Genomic DNA, 13,712 nt, shown 5'->3' on the forward strand with positions numbered 1-13,712 from the left:
TCTACCCTCAGTGCCTTCAGTTGTGTCTATAGGAGGGGAAGGGGGGTTGGAAGTGGTGGAGGTTGGAGGAGGGAGGGGAGGGAGGATTTGGGGGGGAGGGAGGTGTTTGGATTGGATTTTCCGTCAAAGGGCAGTGGGGATGGGAGATTTAGAGAGGGGTTGGTGGGTGAAAGGAGCTTTGAGGGCTTGACGGTTGCTGTGGGGCTGGGAAGGGAAGAGATGGTCTAACAAACAGGGATCCTGAATTTAGTAATAAAATTTCAATGTATTTGTTCTTGAAAATTAAATTTTTATTTGTTTTTCACATTTGTTCGTTATTCCATTTCAAGCAGTTTTGTTTGGATTCATTTGTTTGTGTCGGACCACGTGTTTCAAGTGGTCGTGCCTCCTCCCACACTTGGTCCTCAACTGTGTGCACTTTTGTTCGAGATTTTGTGGATCATTAGATATGAATGTGTATATATATGTATATGCATATATGCATATATATATATATACATACACCTCAGACTGGATGCTTGTTATTTACCTGGATGTTCACTGTGAAGAACGTTTCGAATCGCCAACCTCCAGTTACGCCACTAGGGGTGGCATGAGGGAGTGCGGATTATGACGTCATGGTCACAGTGCTGTTTGTCAGTTCTTCTTTTGTAAATACAAAGTGCTTTTACTTCCTCTTTTTGAAATGCAATGTTTTCCTTGAAATTTCACTTTGCATTGTTTCATGAGATTAAAGTAGAATTAAACTTTATAAATTACATCTTCTGCAGTCTGCTTTGGTTGGTGTTATAATTAAATATCCCATGATTATTTGCTTTTATAACGATGGAAACTTAAAGATTATAGGTCAAAATGGAATAGTGTTGGGTGCTTTCTTCATATTGTGTATGGAAGGTTGTTTGACTCGATACCACCTTCACCATCACCAACACCTGCACAACAATCTCCATCATCATCATCATCACCATCATTCAGATATTGCTCTTTCATTTGCAGGTTTATATTTCCTTCATCTTCTCAAGATTCTCTCAACCCTCCACCCTCGAATCCTTGTACGGTACATACTAGGAGTAGCGACAAGGTGAATCCTGAAAACTTCTGTGGTGTATTCAGTTATGAAGCAGCTAGCTTGTGCTTGCCAAGCCAGCTGTTCCTTAACGGTTTTGAATGTTTGCTTGAGTGCTTAAGCCACTTGGTGAGTACTCTGCTCGTAACTGAACTCACCCCAGGTCATGTGGGTCTTGGGCACCATTTTGTTTTCATTGAGCACACGATATTCAATAGCTCATCATTCTTTTTTTTTTTTTTTTTTTTTTGCTTACCTGGAATGTAGTTTGTCCACACTCACATGATTCTATGAAACTTGACCACAACCTTCATCACCCGTTTTGTTCCTGGCACAGAATCTGAACCAAAGTTTGTTCACGACTAAACAAACAAACAAAAAATATCAGGGTTTATGGTGGGGAGTTGTCCCCCAAAATAGGTATTTGCTATAACATTGGTATATTTTGCAAATTATGTCCAACGTTGACTTCCTCCTCAGTATCATTATTCTACCAGGGGTCTTGCCCCTATTTTTAAATGACAAGATGCTGTGCTATTGGATGCAACAATCGATCAAAGAAGGGTTTCAAAATGTATAGCTTCCCTGCAGATGCTGGAGGGAAATTTTTTGGGGGGGAAAATGTGGTTATCCATCTAAGATGGAAACCAACATCAGGGTGGTTTCTGTGCCAGGTAAGTTGTTTGGACTGATGAGGGTGGGGGACCTAGGAGGGATGAGGAAGAGGGGGAGAGGGGTTTGAAAGTAGGTAAGCATGAGGACTGGGGGTTCTGGACTTGCGTTTGATAGTGAGACTTTGGGGGGGGGGTAGTACAGAATTTCATGAAATGGGCTATGTGGAGACTGCCTGGAGATGTCCTAAGGGGTGGAGAGGAGAATGGTTTTGGGAGGAGGGAAAGAGGCGCGAGGGGAAGGGAAGGTGGCATGAGGGTAAGGAAAGGTGGCATGAGGGGAGGGGAAGATGAGGCAGTGTGAGTGGAGGGGAAGGGAAGGGTGATAAAACATGCCCAAACAGCGACATTTTCTTCTTAACCGGGTGGGAGCATTTAAAACCCATGCTATCTACCTGCAAAACCTGCCTCAATGCATACTTGCACATTCAGCGACTGTTGCAACCCTCCAATCGGCTCACTGAGTTGGATTCACACTTGCTACGCTCAAGGGAAGCCGGTTTAAATTCATAACAAAACCGTCAGTCCTTAACAGTCCCATCACCTTCCTCACTCAAATTATCGAATGCGTTCATCAGAGCTGCGAATCACTGGGTACATTGCAATGCTAAAAAATGCCCGGAGAAGGCAGCATCCGTGGTCCTGTTTCATTTTTCACATGCGATAACCTCGCGAATCTCTTAAACCAAGCGGAATAACAAAATTTAAGCTCTAGAATCGAACTTACAAACAGTTCCGATTCCTAACAAAAGTGTTAATTTGTCCAATTCGGACATATTTGATATTTTGGGCATCTCCAGGATGTGTTTATTTTCACAAGATGGTTCGGTGTTTGCTATTCGCATGCGAAGTGAGCCGTTTCTTATCGACCATTTCGTTGGAGTGCTTAAGCCACTTGGCAAGCGCTCTACAATATTTACACTGTGACTGAATACTGCATGTCGATTGACTTGAACAAAATTTGGGGACACTCGAGTGTATTGTTGGTTACGTTTTGTTCTGCGGTGAAATAGGCGGTGGCTGGCTCGCTGAAAATGTGACATTTTATTTTCCACGACATTATCGTTTTGTTCTTCGTGATCATTATATGACCCATCACTTCATGATCAATACATAGATACACATATATAAAAATAACGTGCACATCTCATCGACCAAGCTTCACGATGGGTGCCTCGCCGGCTGAAAATGTTGTACAATTTTATTTTTACACGACATCGTTTAATTTCACTTTTTTTGCGATGTGTTTTCATTATCTTCCCATCACTTCGAAATTCATACATGAAAATAAAAATAAACAAGTCTGGAGACGGGAATGGTTCACGAGCGGTATTTGATGATGTCGATCGTTTCAGAAGTCAAGGATGAGACAATGTGATAATTTTTGACCAAGTTATAAAAATGATTAACATGATGTGGTACAGGTGACAGGTTATTAGCCGCAAAATGTCGAAAACCCAGTTTCGTTCAACAACTTTCAAAATTTGACCTTTAAAGGTCACAAAACAATGTTGTGGACATTAAAATAAGGAAACAGGATACGTGCTATAGGTTATTGGAGTTAGTTTGTCGAAGAAGGTTGAAAACCCGGTTCGATTCCCACAACTTTGAAAATTTGACCTTTGTGAACTTTAAAGGTCAAAGGTCAAGGATTTCAAAATTGATCTTTGCATAACCTTTATAGGTCACAAAACAATGTTGTGGACATTAAAATAAGGAAACAGGATACGTGCTATAGCTTATTGGAGTTAGTTCGTCGAAGAAGGTCGAAAACCCGGTTCGATTCCCACAACTTTGAAAATTTGACCTTTGTGAACTTCAAAGGTCAAGGATTATGACCTTTGGTGCCAAACTTCCTCTGGAACATTTCAGGAACAATGTAACGTCATATAGGCTATAGGGCATTTCGCACTCCTCGGATTATCCATACTTTGATGAAATCAGGGTAAAAACACACTTGAAGGGGGTGCCACGGGCAAGGTGTTCGAGATAGAGCAAAATGGTTTCAAGACTTTAGGTGGGGAATGACCTCAAGATTATGCATAAAAAAATATTGTCATCCTCGCTCTCAAAGTTTGTCATCCTTTTGCTTCTGCTCTCCCATCAATGGATGGAGGTCCTCAATGCCAGACAGGAAATCCAGCCGTATCCCTGGACATATCATGTGCTTTTGACACAGTCTGGCACCCTGCACTACTCACCAAACTCTCTTCCCATGGTATTCAAGGCCATCTCCACTCATGGCTCGCAGACTTCCTCTCCTGTCGCAGTCAACGTGTGGCCCTAAATGGAGTTCTTTCATCCCCTCTTCCTGTGCAGGCTGGAGTTCCTCAAGGTAGCATTCTGGGCCCTGTTCTTTTTCTGGTTTTCATCAATGATCTCTCCGACTCTCTGGAAAATCCTCTATTTCTCTTTGCCGATGACTCCACCCTCTGCCATACCATCGGTCATCCCTCAGACCGGCAAGCAGCAGCTTCTTCGCTCACTGCAGATCTGGATAAAATCACAAACTGATCCAACACGTGGAACATGTCTTTCAATCCAGACAAATCTCACACTCTCACTATGTCTCTTCGAAAGGACCGTTTAGAAACCCCCCCATCCACTTTCTCAACAATCCTCTGGAAGAAGTCTTTTCTTTCAAGCTTCTGGGTCTCACTATCTGCCATGACCTTTCCTGGGAAAGTCACATTTCCAACCTCGCCTCAAAAGCCAGTCGCCGACTGGGAATCCTCCGTCGTGCTAAGTCCTTCCTCAGCCCTCTTGAGCTCCTGACCACTTACAAAGCTTTTGTCCATAGCCTGATGGAGTACTGCTCTCCCCTCTGGGCTGGTGCTCCTGCCTCCCACCTTTCTCGGCTTCACGCTGTCGAAACCAGGGCATTTAAGATCATCGGCATCTCCCGCAATGAAGCTGAGTCTTTGGGCCTCTCACTCAATCACCGCAGGTTGGTCGGTGGTCTTTCTGTCTTCTACCGACTCCTCTCCAACCTTGCCCCCCCCCTGCTCTCTCTGCGATTTGCCCCCACCACATTTCCACAGGGCGCTCAAGGTCCGCCAACAACCCCCTTCTGGTAAAACTACCAAAATCACGAATCACTGCTCATCTTCACTCTTTCATTCCTATTTTTTCCCGCCTTTGGAATAAACTTCCTCACTCTATTCTTTCCCATTCTTCCCTCCAGGCTTTCAAAACAGCTGTTCTCCACCACCTCTTATCTTCCCCCATCCAAATCCTCGATCTTTTCTACCCCCGATAATCCACCCAAGCCCACTTCCTTCAATTCCCCTGCTTTCCTTCCTGAAAGTCCCTGAAATGTCCATCTTCTCTTCGCCATGTTCCCCGTCCCATCCCCATCCCTCTCCCTTCCACAGTTCACCTAATGTGTCTGTTCCCCACTGTTTTGTCCCTCCCACTCCCGCCCCTCTTGTCTCATACTCCCTTGCTGTGAGTTATGTGTTAGCTCTCATACGAGCCTCGACAATGTATGCAAAAAAAAAAAGTTTTGGCGGTCGTATGATTTTTATGTCAAAATTCGCAATTTTCTAAGTTCGTGACCTTGTGACCTTGACCTTGGGACGAAAATGAAAAATCGAGCTCCGTGGGGCTATGCAGGTGCCATTGGACTAACCAAATACCGAAACCCCTGCCAGATTCGACAAACCCCCTCGGAGAAGATGCAAATTAAAATCGGTTCCCCCCTAAAAAACATGTTTTTTGGGGCGTGGCTCCGCCCATAATGGGCGCACCACGCCCATTCTCAGGAAAACACAACTAGATGATGATCTAAACCTCCCACCAAAATTTTATCAGGATCGGATCAAAACCCACAGGGCTATGCTCGGGACAGACAGACAGACAGACACACACCAATAACGAATATAGTGGTCACTTACTGACTCGTGAACTTACTGACTCATGAACCAAAAAAACTTCCATTGACTTCGTGTTCTGAGTTCGTTCATGTTGGTTTGAGCTGTGAAGAGCGTTTGCCGACATTTTGTGTTTTCTTGGATTGATGTATCTTTGAATTGCATTTTGTAATTTTTTGTTTTCGCTTTAATTCCACGTTGAAAGAATTATATGTGAAATGTAAGCCTTTGTGGTTCTCCATTTTGTGTTTCTCCATTTTGTGTCCTTTATCCATGCGGAACTTGGAACATGCCGTGTTTGCTCTCACCCGGTGATTAAACAAGCTTAGTGGGAAACCAACCATTACTTTTTAAATGTGAAAAAATTAATTTAACTGATGCTTGAATGGAGATGGGTACAACTTGAACATATGACGTCAATAATTAATCCTTTTGCAATACATCACCAAGGTATGCTCGGGTGACACACAAACTTGGTGTGGCGAGGATGGAGGAACAGACGTCCAGGAACAGGAGGTTTTATCTTTTAACCTCAGCAGCGTACGAGTGATCGCGTTCTCTTTTGTCCTCGTGGATGTTTCTCGAGCGGTTGGTTATCTTCACATGAACTGGGCTTGCTTCAGAATCGTTCGAAGTTTCTCTTTGTGAGTTTCAAAGCTGATTGCCGAGCCGTTTGCCATATCGCCATGTTTTCTGAATGGCAGAGCCAATTTTTTTTTTACCCATCACATGACGATTGGCAGCTGTTTATACATAGTAATGTTTATGCACATCTTGAAACGTCTATAATGCAACTGATTAAATTAAAAAAAATTGTTGAAATTCCCCCAAAACAAGGGTGAAAGCGAGTCAATGTATTTGGGTTGTATACAGTACGTGTTGCAGTCGATAACCACACCAACTCCAATCTGTCAATTCCCGAAAAATTGGCAATATCGGCCAAGTGTGAGTGTGCGTGCGTGTGTTGTTCATAAAGCATAACATTTTCTCTCTGAATATTCCAGCAAATATCACCCATCGCTTCCCTTTTTTTGGTGTGCACTATTGAGGATCATATGAGAGCTAACACATAGAACATACAACAAGGGGAGCAGGAGACAAGATGGGTGGGAGAGGGAAGGAAAAAACACTGTGTGGAACAGAGATGAGGAGATCTGTGGAAAGGAGAGGGATGGGGCAGGGTACACAGGTGTAAAGATGGACACTACAGGGAATTTCAGGTAGCAAAGCAGGGAATTTGAAGGAGGTGGGTTTGGGGTGGATTAGCGGGGATAAAAAAAAAAGATCATGCTTTTGGATGTGGGATGATAAGAGGTGGTGGTGAACAGCTGTTTTGAAGACCTGGAGGGAAGAGTGGGATTGATAAGTGTGGGAGTTTGTTCCAAAGGTGGGAAAAGATAGGAATGAAAGAATGAAGGTGAGCAGCGATTCTTGGTTTTGGTAGTTTTACCAGAAGGATGTTGCTGATGGACCTTGAGCACCCTGCGGAAATATGGGGGGGGGGGACATATCTCAAACTGAGCAGAGGGTGCGAGGCCGGAGAGGGGACTGGAGAAGACAGAGAGACCACCGACCTGCCTGCGGTGAGACAGTGAGAGAGCCACAGATTCAGCCTAATCGCGGGAGATACCAATGATCCGAAATGCCTTCGTTTCCACAGCGTGAAGCCGAGAAAGGTGAGAGCTAACACACAGTACGTATAACAGCTCTCCCCAGTGGGGAGAACAGCACTCCATCAGGCTGCAGGCGAACGCCTTTTATGTGGTCAAGAGCTCAGGTGTGCCAAAGAAGGACTTTGCACAATGGAGGATGCCCAGTTGAGGTCTGGCTTTGGACGCCAGCTTGGAAATGTGGCTTTCCCAGGAAAGATCATGGCAGACAGTGAGACCCAGAAGCTTGAATTGAAGGACTTCTTCAAGAGGATTGTTGAGAAAGTAAATTGGGGGAGTGGTGGGGGGGGGTTGAGGATTGAAAGACATGTTCCACGTGTTGGACCAGATTGTGATTTTATCCAGACCTGCAGAGAGTGAAGTGGCCGCTGCTTGCCGATATGAGGGATGAAAGATGGTATGGTAGAGGGTGGAGTCATCAGCAAAGTGATAAAGAGGATTTTCCATAGTCAGAGAGATCATTGATGAAAAGCAGAATAAGAACAGGGCCCAGAACACTGCCTTGAGAAACTCCAGCGTGGACAGGAAGAGGGGATGACAGAACTCAATTGAGGGCCACATGTTGGCTGTGACAGGAGAAGTTTGTGAGACATGAGTAGAGATGTCCTTAGATACCACAGGAAAATACTAAGATTGGGGGCAGACAGATGGGGGTGGGGAAAGAGGGATGTTGGTGGAGGGTGGGGGTGGAGGGGGAGAGTGGGAATAGGGGGAGAGAGAGAGAGGGGGAAGGTGGGAGGGGAGAGAGAGGAGCAGGCAGGAGGAAAGAGAAAGGGAGAGACAGGAGAGAGACAGCAAATAAGCCCAAGATTTACCTTACCATGTTTAACCCCCCGGGGATCTTTGACTGGTCGAGGGTTAAACTTGACCATCACCGCCGCGCCTCAACACAAAGCGCCATTTCCTGTGTGTTTTGTATTTTACGGCGATGGCCCCGCTTCACACAGGAGCAGCTAAGGTTTCATCGGCTTGTACTGTGTCCTCCTGAATCAAATAGTACGGACAACCAACTGAAGTACAACACAATGACTGTGAGACTGCAGGTCCGGGAGGGCAGAATGCAGTCATTGTTGCTGTTTGCTTCTGGTACTGGAATAACTGAAGAGTGGATGGATGAATGCTGGAGTGAAATGAAAAACCAAGGTTCGAGAAACATGGAAAGGAACCTTCCTTCAGGTATCGCAATGAGAAGAGAAATTTCAAATAATGATGACAGTAAATGTTTTGAGGACAGGATTTGATTCGATATTGATTGAAATTCTTCTCATTGGATCTGCAAGTGGGTTTCGTGAGCTGGTGGAGTGAAGTATGTTCGAAAAAATGAACCCGATTTCTGATTGACGAAGTCCTTGAGTTGATGAGGTGGAAGAGACTATTGTCACAGTTAAAGCTGGAGGTGATTCAGAAGAGTATTTGAACTCAATCCAGATGATGGCACCACCAAAATTGAGGGAGAAAAAAAAGTGGAACCACCATGAAGACATGCATGATGTGCAGTAATGAAGTCACACATGATGTACAATAATGAATTAACGGGTGATGTACAGTAACAGTCACACATGATGTACAGTCATGAAGGCAAACTTGATGCCCAGTAATGGATTCACACATGATGTACAGAAATGAAGTCACGCATGATGTACAATAATGGATTCACACATGATGTACAGTAATGAAGTCACACATGATGTACAGTAATGAAGTCACACATGATGCACAGTAATGAAGTCACACATGATGTACAGTAATGAAGTCACACATGATGTACAGTGATGAAGTCACGCATGATGTATAGTAATGAAGTCACGCATGATGTACAGTGATGAAGTCACGCATGATGTATAGTAATGAAGTCACGCATGATGTACAGTGATGAAGTCACGCATGATGTATAGTAATGAAGTCACGCATGATGTACAGTAATGAAGTCACACATGATGTACAGTGATGAAGTCACGCATGATGTATAGTAATGAAGTCACACATGATGTACAGTAATGAAGTCACGCATGATGTATAGTAATGAAGTCACACATGATGTGCAGTAATGAAGTCACACATGATGTACAGTGATGAAGTCACACATGATGTACAGTAATGAAGTCACACATGATGTACAGTGATGAAGTCACGCATGATGTATAGTAATGAAGTCACGCATGATGCGCAGTAATGAAGTCACGCATGATGTATAGTAATGAAGTCACGCATGATGTATAGTAATGAAGTCACACATGATGTACAGTAATGAAGTCACACATGATGTACAGTGATGAAGTCACACATGATGTACAGTAATGAAGTCACACATGATGTACAGTGATGAAGTCATGCATGATGTATAGTAATGAAGTCACGCATGATGCGCAGTAATGAAGTCACGCATGATGTATAGTAATGAAGTCATGCATGATGTATAGTAATGAAGTCACACATGATGTACAGTAATGAAGTCACACATGATGTACAGTAATGAAGTCACACATGATGTGCAGTAATGAAGTCACACATGATGTACAGTAATGAATTAACGGGTGATGTACAGTAACAGTCACACATGATGTACAGTCATGAAGGCAAACTTGATGCCCAGTAATGGATTCACACATGATGTACAGAAATGAAGTCACGCATGATGTACAATAATGGATTCACACATGATGTACAGAAATGAAGTCACGCATGATGTACAATAATGGATTCACACATGATGTACAGTAATGAAGTCACACATGATGTACAGTAATGAAGTCACACATGATGTACAGTAATGAAGTCACACATGATGTACAGTGATGAAGTCACGCATGATGTACAGTAATGAAGTCACACATGATGTACAGTGATGAAGTCACGCATGATGTATAGTAATGAAGTCACACATGATGTGCAGTAATGAAGTCACACATGATGTACAGTGATGAAGTCACACATGATGTACAGTAATGAAGTCACACATGATGTACAGTGATGAAGTCACGCATGATGTATAGTAATGAAGTCACGCATGATGTATAGTAATGAAGTCACGCATGATGCGCAGTAATGAAGTCACGCATGATGTATAGTAATGAAGTCACGCATGATGTATAGTAATGAAGTCACACATGATGTACAGTAATGAAGTCACACATGATGTACAGTGATGAAGTCACACATGATGTACAGTAATGAAGTCACACATGATGTACAGTGATGAAGTCATGCATGATGTATAGTAATGAAGTCACGCATGATGCGCAGTAATGAAGTCACGCATGATGTATAGTAATGAAGTCACACATGATGTGCAGTAATGAAGTCACACATGATGTACAGTGATGAAGTCACACATGATGTACAGTAATGAAGTCACACATGATGTACAGTGATGAAGTCACGCATGATGTATAGTAATGAAGTCACGCATGATGCGCAGTAATGAAGTCACGCATGATGTATAGTAATGAAGTCACGCATGATGTATAGTAATGAAGTCACACATGATGTACAGTAATGAAGTCACACATGATGTACAGTGATGAAGTCACACATGATGTACAGTAATGAAGTCACACATGATGTACAGTGATGAAGTCATGCATGATGTATAGTAATGAAGTCACGCATGATGCGCAGTAATGAAGTCACGCATGATGTATAGTAATGAAGTCATGCATGATGTATAGTAATGAAGTCACACATGATGTACAGTAATGAAGTCACACATGATGTACAGTAATGAAGTCACACATGATGTACAGTAATGAAGTCACGCATGATGTGCAGTAATGAAGTCACACATGATGTACAGTAATGAATTAACGGGTGATGTACAGTAACAGTCACACATGATGTACAGTCATGAAGGCAAACTTGATGCCCAGTAATGGATTCACACATGATGTACAGAAATGAAGTCACGCATGATGTACAATAATGGATTCACACATGATGTACAGAAATGAAGTCACGCATGATGTACAATAATGGATTCACACATGATGTACAGTAATGAAGTCACACATGATGTACAGTAATGAAGTCACACATGATGTACAGTAATGAAGTCACACATGATGTACAGTGATGAAGTCACGCATGATGTATAGTAATGAAGTCACGCATGATGTACAGTGATGAAGTCACGCATGATGTATAGTAATGAAGTCACGCATGATGTACAGTAATGAAGTCACACATGATGTACAGTAATGAAGTCACGCATGATGTACAGTACTGAAGTCACGCATGATGTATAGTAATGAAGTCACGCATGATGTATAGTAATGAAGTCACGCATGATGTGCAGTAATGAAGTCACACATGATGTACAGTGATGAAGTCACACATGATGTACAGTAATGAAGTCACACATGATGTACAGTGATGAAGTCACGCATGATGTACAGTAATGAAGTCACACATGATGTACAGTGATGAAGTCACGCATGATGTATAGTAATGAAGTCACGCATGATGCGCAGTAATGAAGTCACGCATGATGTGCAGTAATGAAGTCACACATGATGTACAGTAATGAATTAACGGGTGATGTACAGTAACAGTCACACATGATGTACAATCATGAAGGCAAACTTGATGCCCAGTAATGGATTCACACATGATGTACAGAAATGAAGTCACGCATGATGTACAATAATGGATTCACACATGATGTACAGAAATGAAGTCACGCATGATGTACAATAATGGATTCACACATGATGTACAGTAATGAAGTCACACATGATGTACAGTAATGAAGTCACACATGATGTACAGTAATGAAGTCACACATGATGTACAGTGATGAAGTCACGCATGATGTATAGTAATGAAGTCACGCATGATGTACAGTGATGAAGTCACGCATGATGTATAGTAATGAAGTCACGCATGATGTACAGTAATGAAGTCACACATGATGTACAGTAATGAAGTCACGCATGATGTACAGTACTGAAGTCACGCATGATGTATAGTAATGAAGTCACGCATGATGTATAGCAATGAAGTCACGCATGATGTGCAGTAATGAAGTCACACATGATGTACAGTGATGAAGTCACACATGATGTACAGTAATGAAGTCACACATGATGTACAGTGATGAAGTCACGCATGATGTACAGTAATGAAGTCACACATGATGTACAGTGATGAAGTCACGCATGATGTATAGTAATGAAGTCACGCATGATGCGCAGTAATGAAGTCACGCATGATGTATAGTAATGAAGTCACGCATGATGTATAGTAATGAAGTCACACATGATGTACAGTAATGAAGTCACACATGATGTACAGTGATGAAGTCACACATGATGTACAGTAATGAAGTCACACATGATGTACAGTGATGAAGTCACGCATGATGTATAGTAATGAAGTCACGCATGATGCGCAGTAATGAAGTCACGCATGATGTATAGTAATGAAGTCATGCATGATGTATAGTAATGAAGTCACACATGATGTACAGTAATGAAGTCACACATGATGTACAGTGATGAAGTCACACATGATGTACAGTAATGAAGTCACACATGATGTACAGTAATGAAGTCACACATGATGTACAGTGATGAAGTCACGCATGATGTATAGTAATGAAGTCACGCATGATGCGCAGTAATGAAGTCACGCATGATGTGCAGTAATGAAGTCACACATGATGTACAGTAATGAATTTACGCATGATGTTGAGGAAGAAAAATAATTATATTCATCGATTCTCAATAATACTCACTTGTTGAATTGTTGCTGGTATTTTATAATTAATTTTTGCACTGTAGTCAAATTGGATGTTGGTAATGTTTCCCTTTTCCCAAGAGTCTTTTGACCTACATATTGATAAAAGGAATATCTTACTATGAAAAAAGGTCTTGCTCTCTGCATTGAAACAGGGTGACCTTGTTGACAACACTGCAACTTTTGCGATGAATGTGTCATTTTATCCTTCCCACCAAAAGTGGACGCTTATTGCAGCTTTTATCCCCCGCCGCGTGGTGGAAGGGGGATATCGTTGTCACCCAGGTCGTCCGGCTGTCCGTCCGTCCGTCCGTCCTTCCATCCGTCCGGACGTCAACATTTATAGCTGTGAGTGTGATAACTCATAAACTGTTTGCCATATCGATTGGAAATTTGAGTCACACATGTATCACCTGAAAAGGAAGAACCCAATTGATTTTGGGCGTGGCCGGATCCAAAATGGCCGACTGGGGTGGCCATCTTGAAAAAAATGTTTTTTGTAATAAATGGAAAAAAGCTTATCTGATTTCAATTATTTTTGGTGAATACGTTCCTCACCCCTGGGGAACTTTTTTGAGATGATGACCAAATGGTGTCTTGTTTCCAATTCACCTCCCTCATTATCTGGAATATGTATGACCTTTTTCATTCAATGGCGGGGGATTCCCCATCTCGAATGGTATATTTAATTATTTTGCTG

The 13,712-nt window shown here is 42.5% G+C and overlaps 1 long non-coding RNA gene across 1 annotated transcript in view; it reads left to right on the forward strand.

Moving 5' to 3' along the window:
• LOC147021366 (uncharacterized) overlaps positions 1 to 13,533 on the forward strand; it is a 14,555-nt gene extending 1,022 nt beyond the window's left edge. Inside the window, exons 1-3 of the long non-coding RNA XR_015060772.1 lie at positions 1 to 1,081; positions 6,060 to 6,253; positions 13,234 to 13,533. The exon at positions 1 to 1,081 is cut by the window's left edge and continues 1,022 nt beyond it. This is a non-coding gene — a long non-coding RNA (uncharacterized LOC147021366). The remainder of the gene's footprint in view (positions 1,082 to 6,059; positions 6,254 to 13,233) is intronic.
• The last annotated feature ends 179 nt before the right edge of the window (positions 13,534 to 13,712 follow it).

This window comes from Eptatretus burgeri, chromosome 8 (genome assembly GCF_056783735.1).
Source record: "Eptatretus burgeri isolate ZD-2024b chromosome 8, Ebu_testis_v1, whole genome shotgun sequence".
NCBI classification, from domain to species: domain Eukaryota; kingdom Metazoa; phylum Chordata; class Myxini; order Myxiniformes; family Myxinidae; genus Eptatretus; species Eptatretus burgeri.